The sequence below is a fragment of the Armigeres subalbatus genome, chromosome 1 (assembly GCF_024139115.2).
Source record: "Armigeres subalbatus isolate Guangzhou_Male chromosome 1, GZ_Asu_2, whole genome shotgun sequence".
Lineage (NCBI taxonomy): Eukaryota > Metazoa > Arthropoda > Insecta > Diptera > Culicidae > Armigeres > Armigeres subalbatus.
In genome coordinates, this window is record NC_085139.1 from 296,147,574 (window position 1) to 296,157,854 (window position 10,281).

The following is a 10,281-nucleotide window of genomic DNA, read 5'->3' on the forward strand; positions in this document are numbered from 1 at the left end:
CAGATGCATATTATTAAGACACCTGAATTCAAAATGTGAAATCGATTTATCGCAATATGAAATGATGCCACGCTGAAGTTCAATTTCGACGCTGCACGCAACAATGCTGATACCGATACTCGAGAGTCAACGTTAGCAGCTGCTCATACACATGCAGTCCTATTCATTCGCAGGGGTTTTTTTTTGTAGAATTTGTAGAAAACTGGCGACTTGATTGTGTGCAGGATTTCATTTGTTTGAGTGTAGTTGATGTGACTTTTTCTGGCTCTGGCTGGGCCTTACTGTTGAGGTCGAAACACATTTAGGGGAACGGATCGGTTTTCATCTCATAGCTCCCATGTTCATCCCATAAAAAAAGCAATGAAAAGGAATTTGATTTGTTTTTTCAGCAGTGAGCACGCATGTTAGCAAAAAGAAGCGACAAGAATGGTGCTGTATTTCTATGTTTTGCGATGGAATGGAAAACGGAACAGTTCAGTAAAGATCACCAGTAAAGAATACAAAGTGGTGGAATCAAATGGAGTTAGATAACGATAGTATTTGTCATACGACAATGAAGACATTCCACTACACGAGCTTAAAACATTTTCTGTATAAAAAAGGTTTGTTCCGTTGTTGAGAGTGGAAAAGTAAAAATACGTGTGTTGAAAGACAAATAAGGTGTGTAACATTGATTAGTGACACACTCAGCCATTTATGGGTGAACAGAGATTTGAAATTAACTTTCCGGGAGACTTGCAAGATTCTGGGTGCAACTCATGTCGTTTATAGCAGGCGTGCGATTTCGGTAAGGCACGTTCTACAACGCAGCGAGTTTCTGGCGCTTAAGCACATATCACCTACTCGCACGGGCGGCCATCAGACAAGTGAATCAGTGCTCCATCCTATCTCCATGTCAGATAAGATAACACGCGAAAGTGACGGCCAATTATGAATACCCGTCTACGAATGCAGCCAGCAGAGTGGCACACTTATAGACGAATCCATTAACCCTCGCCAAGTCTCTTTATCAGCTTCGAACCAGGCCACCCATCAGAACCCAACACCGACCCGCACCGTGCGATAATCCAAAAGTGGCGATAATCGACCACCGGATCGGCTATAGACTTTAGAGTCGTTCGTGCGTAAGTGCTCCACTCGTGTTGGTTTCGCTCTATGGGGGAAGGAGGGGGTGGGGTCATTTTTCATCTTTTGCGCCCGACATGGATCGGAACCCAAACAACATCGCTGTCCTCGGTCGCGGTGGGACTTCCAAAAATAGATCCTCCGCGTTCTGGCATAGTTGCCTTGATGGGGACATTGGCACCATTCTATCAGCACAAGTGCCGCAATACACAAAAACCGAGCTGAAAACGTGAGTCGGCGGAAATTGACGTTCGCACGTAAAAGGTGTCGTCTAATTGATTTTGTACACAAGTCCACCCGCAGGGCTGGTAGTACCCACATAATCAGTGGTGCCATGTTTTTTTTTTCAAATTTTTAACGTATTTTATTTGAAAAATGCTGTCAAAAGTATTGCCATTTGAATACTAAAAAACCTTTTACATTGTCACTGTTGAACAGTGGCTAATAAATGAATATGAAACGCTAATATCATCAACTCTTTTCACTTGACGTAACATAACACAACACATTATGATGCCATCTCTTTGTGACGTGTACTGTGCCGTGTACAAAAATGTAATCGTCCCCCCTTTTTTATTGAGGTTTACTGGCGGGACTTTACAGGCCTTTTATGATACCGTTGCATAATTCCTTTCGAAGTAGTTTGCTAGCCGTACACGGAACATGTCGTTCAAGAAGACGCTGAATCAGAGGGAATTACGTTCATAAAAAGTCAGACAAGTCTTATGCTAACTAACATCGTAATAATTAGGAAAGCTTTGATCACCGCGTGACTTTATGGAAATTAATTTATTGGCTATTTTCGGTGATAATTATACTACTCAAAGCGAAAGGGAGTAGATGAAAGTAATGAAGATACAGATTCGATTGACACCGCAAGCGAGCGGCAAGTGTGAAATGAATAGAAACTGAAGATTAGCAGAGGGCCATATGAAAGAACAAGCATTGTTGAAATCGCTGTTATTCGGCTTAATGTCCACCCAGGAACGGCTTTGATAGTGACGTGGTGATCACTGCAACAAGACATTACTTTCATCTACTCCCTTTCGCTTTGAGTAGTATAATTATCACCGAAAATAGCCAATAAATTAATTTCGATAAAGTCACGCGGTGATCGAAGATTTCCTAATTATAGAATCCAATTGGCGAAAAATTGATGAAATACAGTTCGAATAAGATTCAATTTGGGCGAAGTATGAGCTTGCGAGAGTTATGCGTAAAGAGATTTAGCGCGCTCTTGTATGAATCTCTGAAAATATGCCACGAATCAATAGAACTGTTTACGCTTGCCGAATAGCACTTTAGCAGGTTGAAATCGCTGTTATTTTGCCTGTCTTGGTACAGTAATCACCACACTGAAAACCAAAACTACCCAAAAGTGAGTTGTTTGCACTCAAAACCATGGTTTGGGCCAATAACCCAAATTTGAGTAAAATGACTTTTCTGGCACTAGGTAGTTTGCCTTTAACCCCATGTAAACAATTTACCCAAAGCTGAGTTTAATTTATCCAAAGCAGACCTTAATCAAGCCAAAATAGAGAATATTGAATTTACTCCAATTTGGGTTATTGAGCTGAGCAACATCGGTGAGGTGTATACTGTATCTCCATTACTTTCATCTACTCCCTTTCGCTTTGTGTAGTATAATTATCACCGAAAATAGCCAATAAATTTATTTCGATAACATCGTAATTAGAGGTGTACGCCGCCGCCGGCAGTTTTTTACACGCCGCCGCCGTCGACATTTTTGCATCGGCGCGCCGCCGTTTAATATTTTCCACGCTGCTGATCTATAATTTCACGCCGAATTAAATTTGAAGAAATCCGCAAAATTTTCTGTAGGAACTCCTAAGATTCAGTAGAAGTTCCGTATAATTTACTGATAGATCTCTACAACATCAAGTTGAAACTCCAGACAATTGTTCGTGAAGATACCAATGAGTTTCATGAAAATTCCATACAATTTCATGTTAAAATTTCGGAAAGCTCTACGAACAAACTAGGCTAGAATCTTCGTGTGAAAATTGCGAAGGATTTCTCGTTGAAATCCAAAGAAATTATCATTGAAATTGAATTTTCGAACGGAGAAGAGTCGTTCGGCAGAAAGCCATTTGGCCGAAGACCACAAGGCTGAAAGTTGTTAGGCCGAATATGTAGTTTAACCCAAAATACTATTTGGTAGAAGCAAAGCTTGAGAACAAATCGAAAACTTGTTTTAAGGTTGTGAAATCATAGATTATGTTTACTTAATTTAATATCCAAAACTAATTTTGATATTGGTTTCCGATGACAAAATAAGTACACATTTTGATGTCCTACCATTCAATTTAGTAACATACAGCAAGATGAGATGAACATATGTAATCAATCATGATGATTCATATTTTGTCGGGGTTCAACCAAATCCCACCAAGCGCCGAAGAAAAATCATCAATTTTTCTGTCCAAGCTTTTGTTTCGAAGATTTAATTGATCACAAGTCGTATCGAATACCCCTCAATCCCAAAACTGAGAATATCCTACTGCAAATGTACGCATAAATTGATATGTTTTCCGTTGTCCTTTCACGAACACAATATCACAAGTCAGTCAAAAATCCGCTTTGTGCGGTTTGGCTGAATCCCGACCATTTGAAAACAAATCATAAATCAATTTGATGTCAAAATCAAAATGCAAAACACTCTCATTATGTTTGCAGACTTTGCTAAGGTATCTAGCATAAGGTTATTTGGCAGAGAATGTCATTTGGTTGAACTTTGACCGATAAAACGGTTAACCGAATATGCCCTTTGGCCGAAATAGTGGTTTGATCGAAAGGGCCATTTGTCCGAAACGAAAATTCGGTCGAAAGTGTCGTTCGTCTGAATTGATCATTTTGGATATTTTCAAAACATTAACGGGAGAATTTTTTTACCTCTAGAATTTTATGAACTTCCCCAGAAAATTCTTCAAGTTTTTCCAGAATATTTATTTGGAAACTAGTCGACCCGGCAGACGTTGTCCTGCATAGTAGGCGAAAATGCCCATGCCCATGCCCAGGCGGAATTCCCATACGAATCTTTGTTCTAGTTTCTCACAATTTACTCAACCTTATTCGTGATTTCCGAATGAGGATATATCATATAAACCCGTCGGGAACGATAAGCATCATACCTGTTGAAGGAATGAAGAGAATCCATCGAGCCGCTTTCGAGTTATGCGGATACGATCACTGACCATCTCATTTTAGTTATACAGAAATAGATTACCTTCAGATTTTCCACAGGAATTACAATTTTCGATATTTCTTTGGAACTACCAAGAGGAGCTCCTTGGTTTTACCAAGGAAAATTGTTTGGAATTTGCATGAAGATCTCTTTAGAGTTTTCACGGGAAGCTGTTCCGAATTTCTACAGGAAAATATTCGGAATATACACGGATAGATCCTATTGAGTTTCTGTGGAGTATTCTTTGAATGTTTGAGACGGCTAGTCTTTTATCCTTTATTAGAGTGATTTTTTGCAGGGATAAGTTCATCTCTAGACTACTAGTTTGGCCTAGTCAACTTAAAACAATGGAAAATTGCTCGGAATTTTTAAGGCTTTTTTTTTATTTCTGCAGTAAATTTTCGATAAGAAATTCTTGGGAAATTCCATTGACCGAAGGCGACAAGCGGGCAAACTGGTAATTTGACCGAAAAAGCCGTTTGTCCTAATAGGTCGTTTGGCCGAAACGATCGTTGGTCGAAAATGCCGTATAGCCGAAAAGGATTTTTGACAAAATGGGCCATTTGGCCAAAAATGTCATTTGGTCCAACGGGTCTACGGCCAAATGTAAAAGAATGAACGGGTAATATTGTCAAAAATGGCCACTCCTTTAGCTAAATGGCCTTTTTGTCAATTGACCATTAAACAAAATTCCGTAGTCTTTCTTCTTTTAAGTCGATACTGGCTTTTAGACCAAAAGATATCCAGCCAAGTACCATTTAGCAAAACTAAACGTTTAAAGAAGCTGTTATCAGGTAAAAACTGGACGTACAGCGAAAAAAAACCGGGCATGTACTAAATTTCATTTGAGTTTGTTTGCAGGAATATGCGATGTCAACAAATGAAACTTGAATAAACTCGTAAAATAGCCTACTGTGCAGGAAAATTTATAAAAAAAAAACCAGATTAATCCACCTACAGTGAGATTTTGACCCTTCCTTAATTAAAAGGAAATATTTTCAGACTCCAGTATTTAAAACGAGATAAAACTACTCAACCTCCCACGGCGATTGAAAGTGTAAATGACAAATTAATTGCCTACCAAAAGGCGGATTCCATGGGATGAGTGACAACAAAACGAATGATTCCGCACTGTACGTCAGGTTGCCTATCTATCAGGCACTCGTCGGATTGAATAGCTATTGTAACATGTGGTAACATGGTTGGTTAGAAACTATCGTAACGCTGGCAGCGTGTATACTCGTAATTTCCAGAGACCTTGATATTAATTAATCCAGAACTAACTTAAGCAGTCATTGATCTGAACGAAACTCAATAGCGTTCAATAATAACATATATTTTGCCTTATGGCTAACTAATTTTGTAAAACTAATGATGTTTAATACCTTAAAAATGAGCGAGATTTATATGGTAGTTAATTTTAGAATTTGCACACATACGCACACATACATGCATATAAGTGGTCTATTAGTATCTCAAAACATGCTCACATTTGTTATATATCTTCCACTAAAGAAATTTTTGAAATCCCTTCAAATTTTTACGTTTTTTGCTTTTCTGAGAAAGTTTTGTGGTACATGCTTTTATCTGTTCCTCAATTAAAATCAATTGTTTCTTTAAAACAAATCCGAAAAATAAGCATATTTTCGTATCATATCACTTGTTGCAATTATTTTTTCAATATTAAAGTGAATTTGTTTCAATTGGCATACATTTTATTTCATAATTCAAGAGATTTATTGATAGATTAATGCATAACACGCCTGCGTAACGCATACAAAGTGAAATTATAGACACTTCCGAAGGAAGGGTCAAAACTGATGATCTTTGCACCACAATGCGATTTTGATGAAATTTGGACCGGTAAACGATTTTAAACGTGCATTCTTATGCGATGTAGGGTCTTTTGGGTTGTCAATTGGCAGAAAGAGCCATTTGGCCCAAAAATGTCCTTACTGCAACCTCCTTTGAAAAGTGTCGTATAATTTTGCCAAAATTTAGGTCATTTGACAGAAATTTAGGTCAATTTGACAGAAAATTAGGTCATTTGACAGAAAATGCCGTTTGGACGTGAGGGTTGTTTTGCAGAAAGGACATTTCCGGGCCAAATGACCATTCCTATCAAACGGCCTTTTCGGTCAAATGATCTACTCGTTTAAATGATTTTTTTCAGCTGTATGTCGCTTTTGGTCAAGCCATTTTCGACCTGATTACAGTTAATTCAGCTTAACGGGATTTGCTTTAAAGGCCAGTATCAACTTAAAAAGTAGAGAGGTTACGAAATTTCGGTCATTAGGCCAAACGGATGGATATTTATTTCCGTTCAGTTATTGACATTTGGCAGTATGACCTGTTGGGCCAAACAATATTTTCGGCGTAATAGCCCATTCTGTCAAACGACCATTTCGACCAAACGACCTGTTAGGGCGAACGACTTCGGCCATATGTTGCTTTCAGCCAATGCAATTTTCCAAGAATTTCTTATGGACAATACCAATACGGTTCACGCCGCCGCCGCCGACCAAATTTCTGACAAACGCCGCCGCCGACGAATATCGGATCTCCATCTCAGTGCTCTCATCTAATGGCGTAAGCCCACGCATCGCATCAAGATCACATTTTCGAGGGGAGGAAAAGAAATTCTTCGGATTTCGAAAGAAATTCGAAAAAAAAAATCGAAAAGAAATTATTCGAATTTTAGAAGAAATTCTTCGAAAACCAATTTTTGAATTTTTCGAATTTTGAGAGGTATTCTTCGAATTCCGAAAGATTTTCTTCGAATTTCGAAAGAAAATCTACAAATTTCAAAAAACAAAAATCTCAGAATTTTGAAAAAAAAACTTTAGATTTCGAAAAGCATATTTTCGACTTTCGAAAGTAATTCTTCAAATTTCGAATCAAAATTCTTCGAAATTCGAAAGAAATTCATCAAATTGCTTCGAATTTCGAATAGAACTCTTCTATTTTCAAATGAAATTCTTCGAATTACGAAAGAAATTTTCCGAATTTATGAACAAATTCTCCGAATTTGGAAATTTCAAATATCTTTCTAAATTCGAAGAATTTTTTTTTCTAAATATTAAGAATTCGAAATTCGAAGAATTTCTTTCGAAAGAATTTTCGAAAAATTTCTTTCGAAATTCGAAGAATTTTGAAATTCAAAGAATTTCTTTTTTTGAAATTCAAAGAATTTCTTTTGAAACTCGAAGAATTTCTTTCGAAATTTGAAGAATTTCTTTCAAAATTCGAAGAATTTCTTTCGAAATTCGAACAATTTCTTACAAAATTCGAACAATTTCTTTCGAAATTCGAACAATTTCTTTTGAAATTCGAACAATTCCTTTCGAAATTCGAACAATTTCTTACGAAATTCGAATAATTTCGAAATTCGAACATTTTTTTCGAAATTCGAAGAAATTCTTTTCCACTTTTTTTTCGAAAAATTTCTTTCGAGATTCAAAGATTTTTTTTCGAAATTCAAAAATTCGAATTTAAAAAAAAATTCGATTTCTTTCAAAAGAATTTCTTTCGACGACGCTGGCTGAATCTGTGAAGATTGCAATCGGTTTGTTGCCCAGAACTGTGGCGGCGACGAAGATGGCAGCAGCTTCAGCCGAGAAGATGTTGCATTGACTAGCTAGAATGTCCGATATATTTAAACCGGGTCCGGAAACTCCAAAACCGACACCGCGGCTGGAGACTGAACCATCGGTGTATCGGATTTCATGGTTCTGGAATTGTGTTCCTAACAGTTCTAGGAAAGATCTTCTCAATTCGTCGGTGTTTTCCCCACTTTTATACCGGGTGGCTATGGTGTGGTTGAACCTGGCAGGAGGCATTAGTGTCAATGCAAGCAGCTTCTGCTGGCGTGGAGGGAAGGAGTCCAGAGGCCAGCCGAGTATAACTGTTGAAAACCGGGGAGAGGACGGTCATCAAATCGTTCCGCGTGGAGCTGGTTAGCTCCAGGCCATAGAGTAGGCGACTATCTATAATCGCCTGGCCTACCCTTAACCTAGTGTGTCTGTTGTTGGTCCGATGTTTTTTTGCCAGGGTTTTCATCAGAGTGATCCGGAACTTACAGGCCACCTTAACAGCCCGGAAGTGTGGAACGAAGGTTAATCAGCGATCGATGTCCAAGGATGCGGACGATTTTCCTATTCCGGTGGTCATCCAGAGGCCAATTTATGTCTATTTGATTTGAGTTGTCAATCATTCACATTGACCATTAATTACTTATACTAAAATACCTGTTATGACGTTAACATTTTCAAAATACTGAGCATTTGCTCAAATTATGACTTTTATCACACTTCAAAACTCCCCCTCTAAAAGAGCGAGGTTCATCCTGAGCATTTTACCCATCTCCTTTCTGGAACTACCAGTCCCCTTGATCACAGTTGAAACCGCTTGCACTTTAGTTGAAAATTGACCAAGAACGAGCTGTTTGAAGTTGTTAAGTTTCATCCCGGCAGTTTGAGGGATAAGCCAAACTCTCTACACACTATACTTTGAAAGAACGTATACATGAATCCAGAGAATTGTTGTATGGCAAATTTAGAGAATTTCGAATTAAAATTCCAAAATTTCAAATAAATTTACCTAATTTCGAAAGGAATTCTTCGAATTTTGATAGAAATTCTAAAAATTTAAAAAAAACTTCTCCAAATTTTGAAAGAAATTCTTCGAATTAAAATAAAACAAACCTTATAAACCATTAAATAAAAAAAAAATTCATGTATAAAAACTTTTTCAAACTAGAAAAGGCAACCAGAGCCATAACAATGCGTCCGCTACCAGCCCTGTGAACGATTTCAAATTTCTAATCCAAGTTCACGTCAGCGTGGTCTGCATCGTAGGAGGCTGATGAAAATTCTGTGACCGTGACACAAAAATGATTCAGACGGTCACGACCACATTCCGCACCCTTCTCTCCCGTTTGCTTGATTATTGTTTTGTTTTGAATGCTTGGACGAAATTTTTCCTATGCTGAGAAAAATCTCAACACACTTACCGGATCGATGGAGGTGATTTTCCAAAACAGGAACTAACGTTGACCGGGTCAGAATCTGGCCCGCTAGATGGTGGTGACCTGCGAATGAAGATGAACGATGGAAGAGGGTTCCCGGACAAACGCGAATCGTTTCGACGGAAGGGATACCCCAAGGTGACCGATAATCGTGTCCTCCTGGAACGGCGGGCGAGGGAGGCACACAAACAATTTTCACCGCACTATTCTACGCACAAAAGGGGGCGAGCCGAGATTTTATCCGACGTAATTGCACTTTTCCATCAACCCTAATTGATACGGTTTTACCACTGGACTGGATCAATCACAATTTTCACTAATTTGGTGACACTTTTCCGGATCACGGAACGCGATAAACTGGACGACGAACGAACGATGCGGAATGAAAATTAAAATGTTCTGACTTTCAACTTGCGTTTGCGGCCTTTGTTGTTTTTGTTGCGATGTGATTCTGTCAAAATCAAAATACGATAAACGAGCGGTGCAGTGGTGTGAGTGTGTTCCATGAAAAACGGAGAGCTTTATCGAGTTTTCACACTCTTCGCTCTCGGCGACGCAGTCGTGGGTTGTATGGTGCCGGTTGAAGCATTCACTAGGGCGGTCGATCCGAACTCAGTCTGAATAACAGCTTGTATGACTGTTGTTGCGATGTCAAGCAAATAATTTTTATTTCGAATACCTAAATTCCGGCAAATATTGCTATTTAAAGGATCATAATTGATCTAGAATCATTTTACCAACGCATTTTCGTTTGTGTTAATTATTTCTAGCGTGCGCCTCGCATGGCGGTTTGGAGAGAGTCATCCAACACCCAACCAACACATTGAGCAAGTGGGGTGGGTTGGGTGGCGAGTGAGTGAAAAGAAAATGCTTTCGAGTAGATGGTGGCCGGCTGCGTGAGAGTCGAAAACGTTGACCGAGGGGC

At 38.7% G+C, this 10,281-nt stretch overlaps 1 protein-coding gene across 2 annotated transcripts in view; it reads right to left on the reverse strand.

Annotated features, from left to right (window-relative positions):
• Positions 1 to 9,799, reverse strand: part of LOC134207766 (cytosolic purine 5'-nucleotidase) — a 158,524-nt gene extending 148,725 nt beyond the window's left edge. Inside the window, exons 1-2 of one of the 2 annotated variants that reach the window (XM_062683641.1) lie at positions 9,489 to 9,799; positions 9,342 to 9,419 (exon numbers count right to left, since the gene is read on the reverse strand). The gene's annotated coding sequence lies outside the window, so the exon portion shown is untranslated. Of the gene's footprint in view, positions 1 to 9,341 lie in introns of both variants that reach the window. The other variant, XM_062683640.1, reaches the window with a different exon arrangement.
• Positions 9,800 to 10,281: the final 482 nt, after the last annotated feature.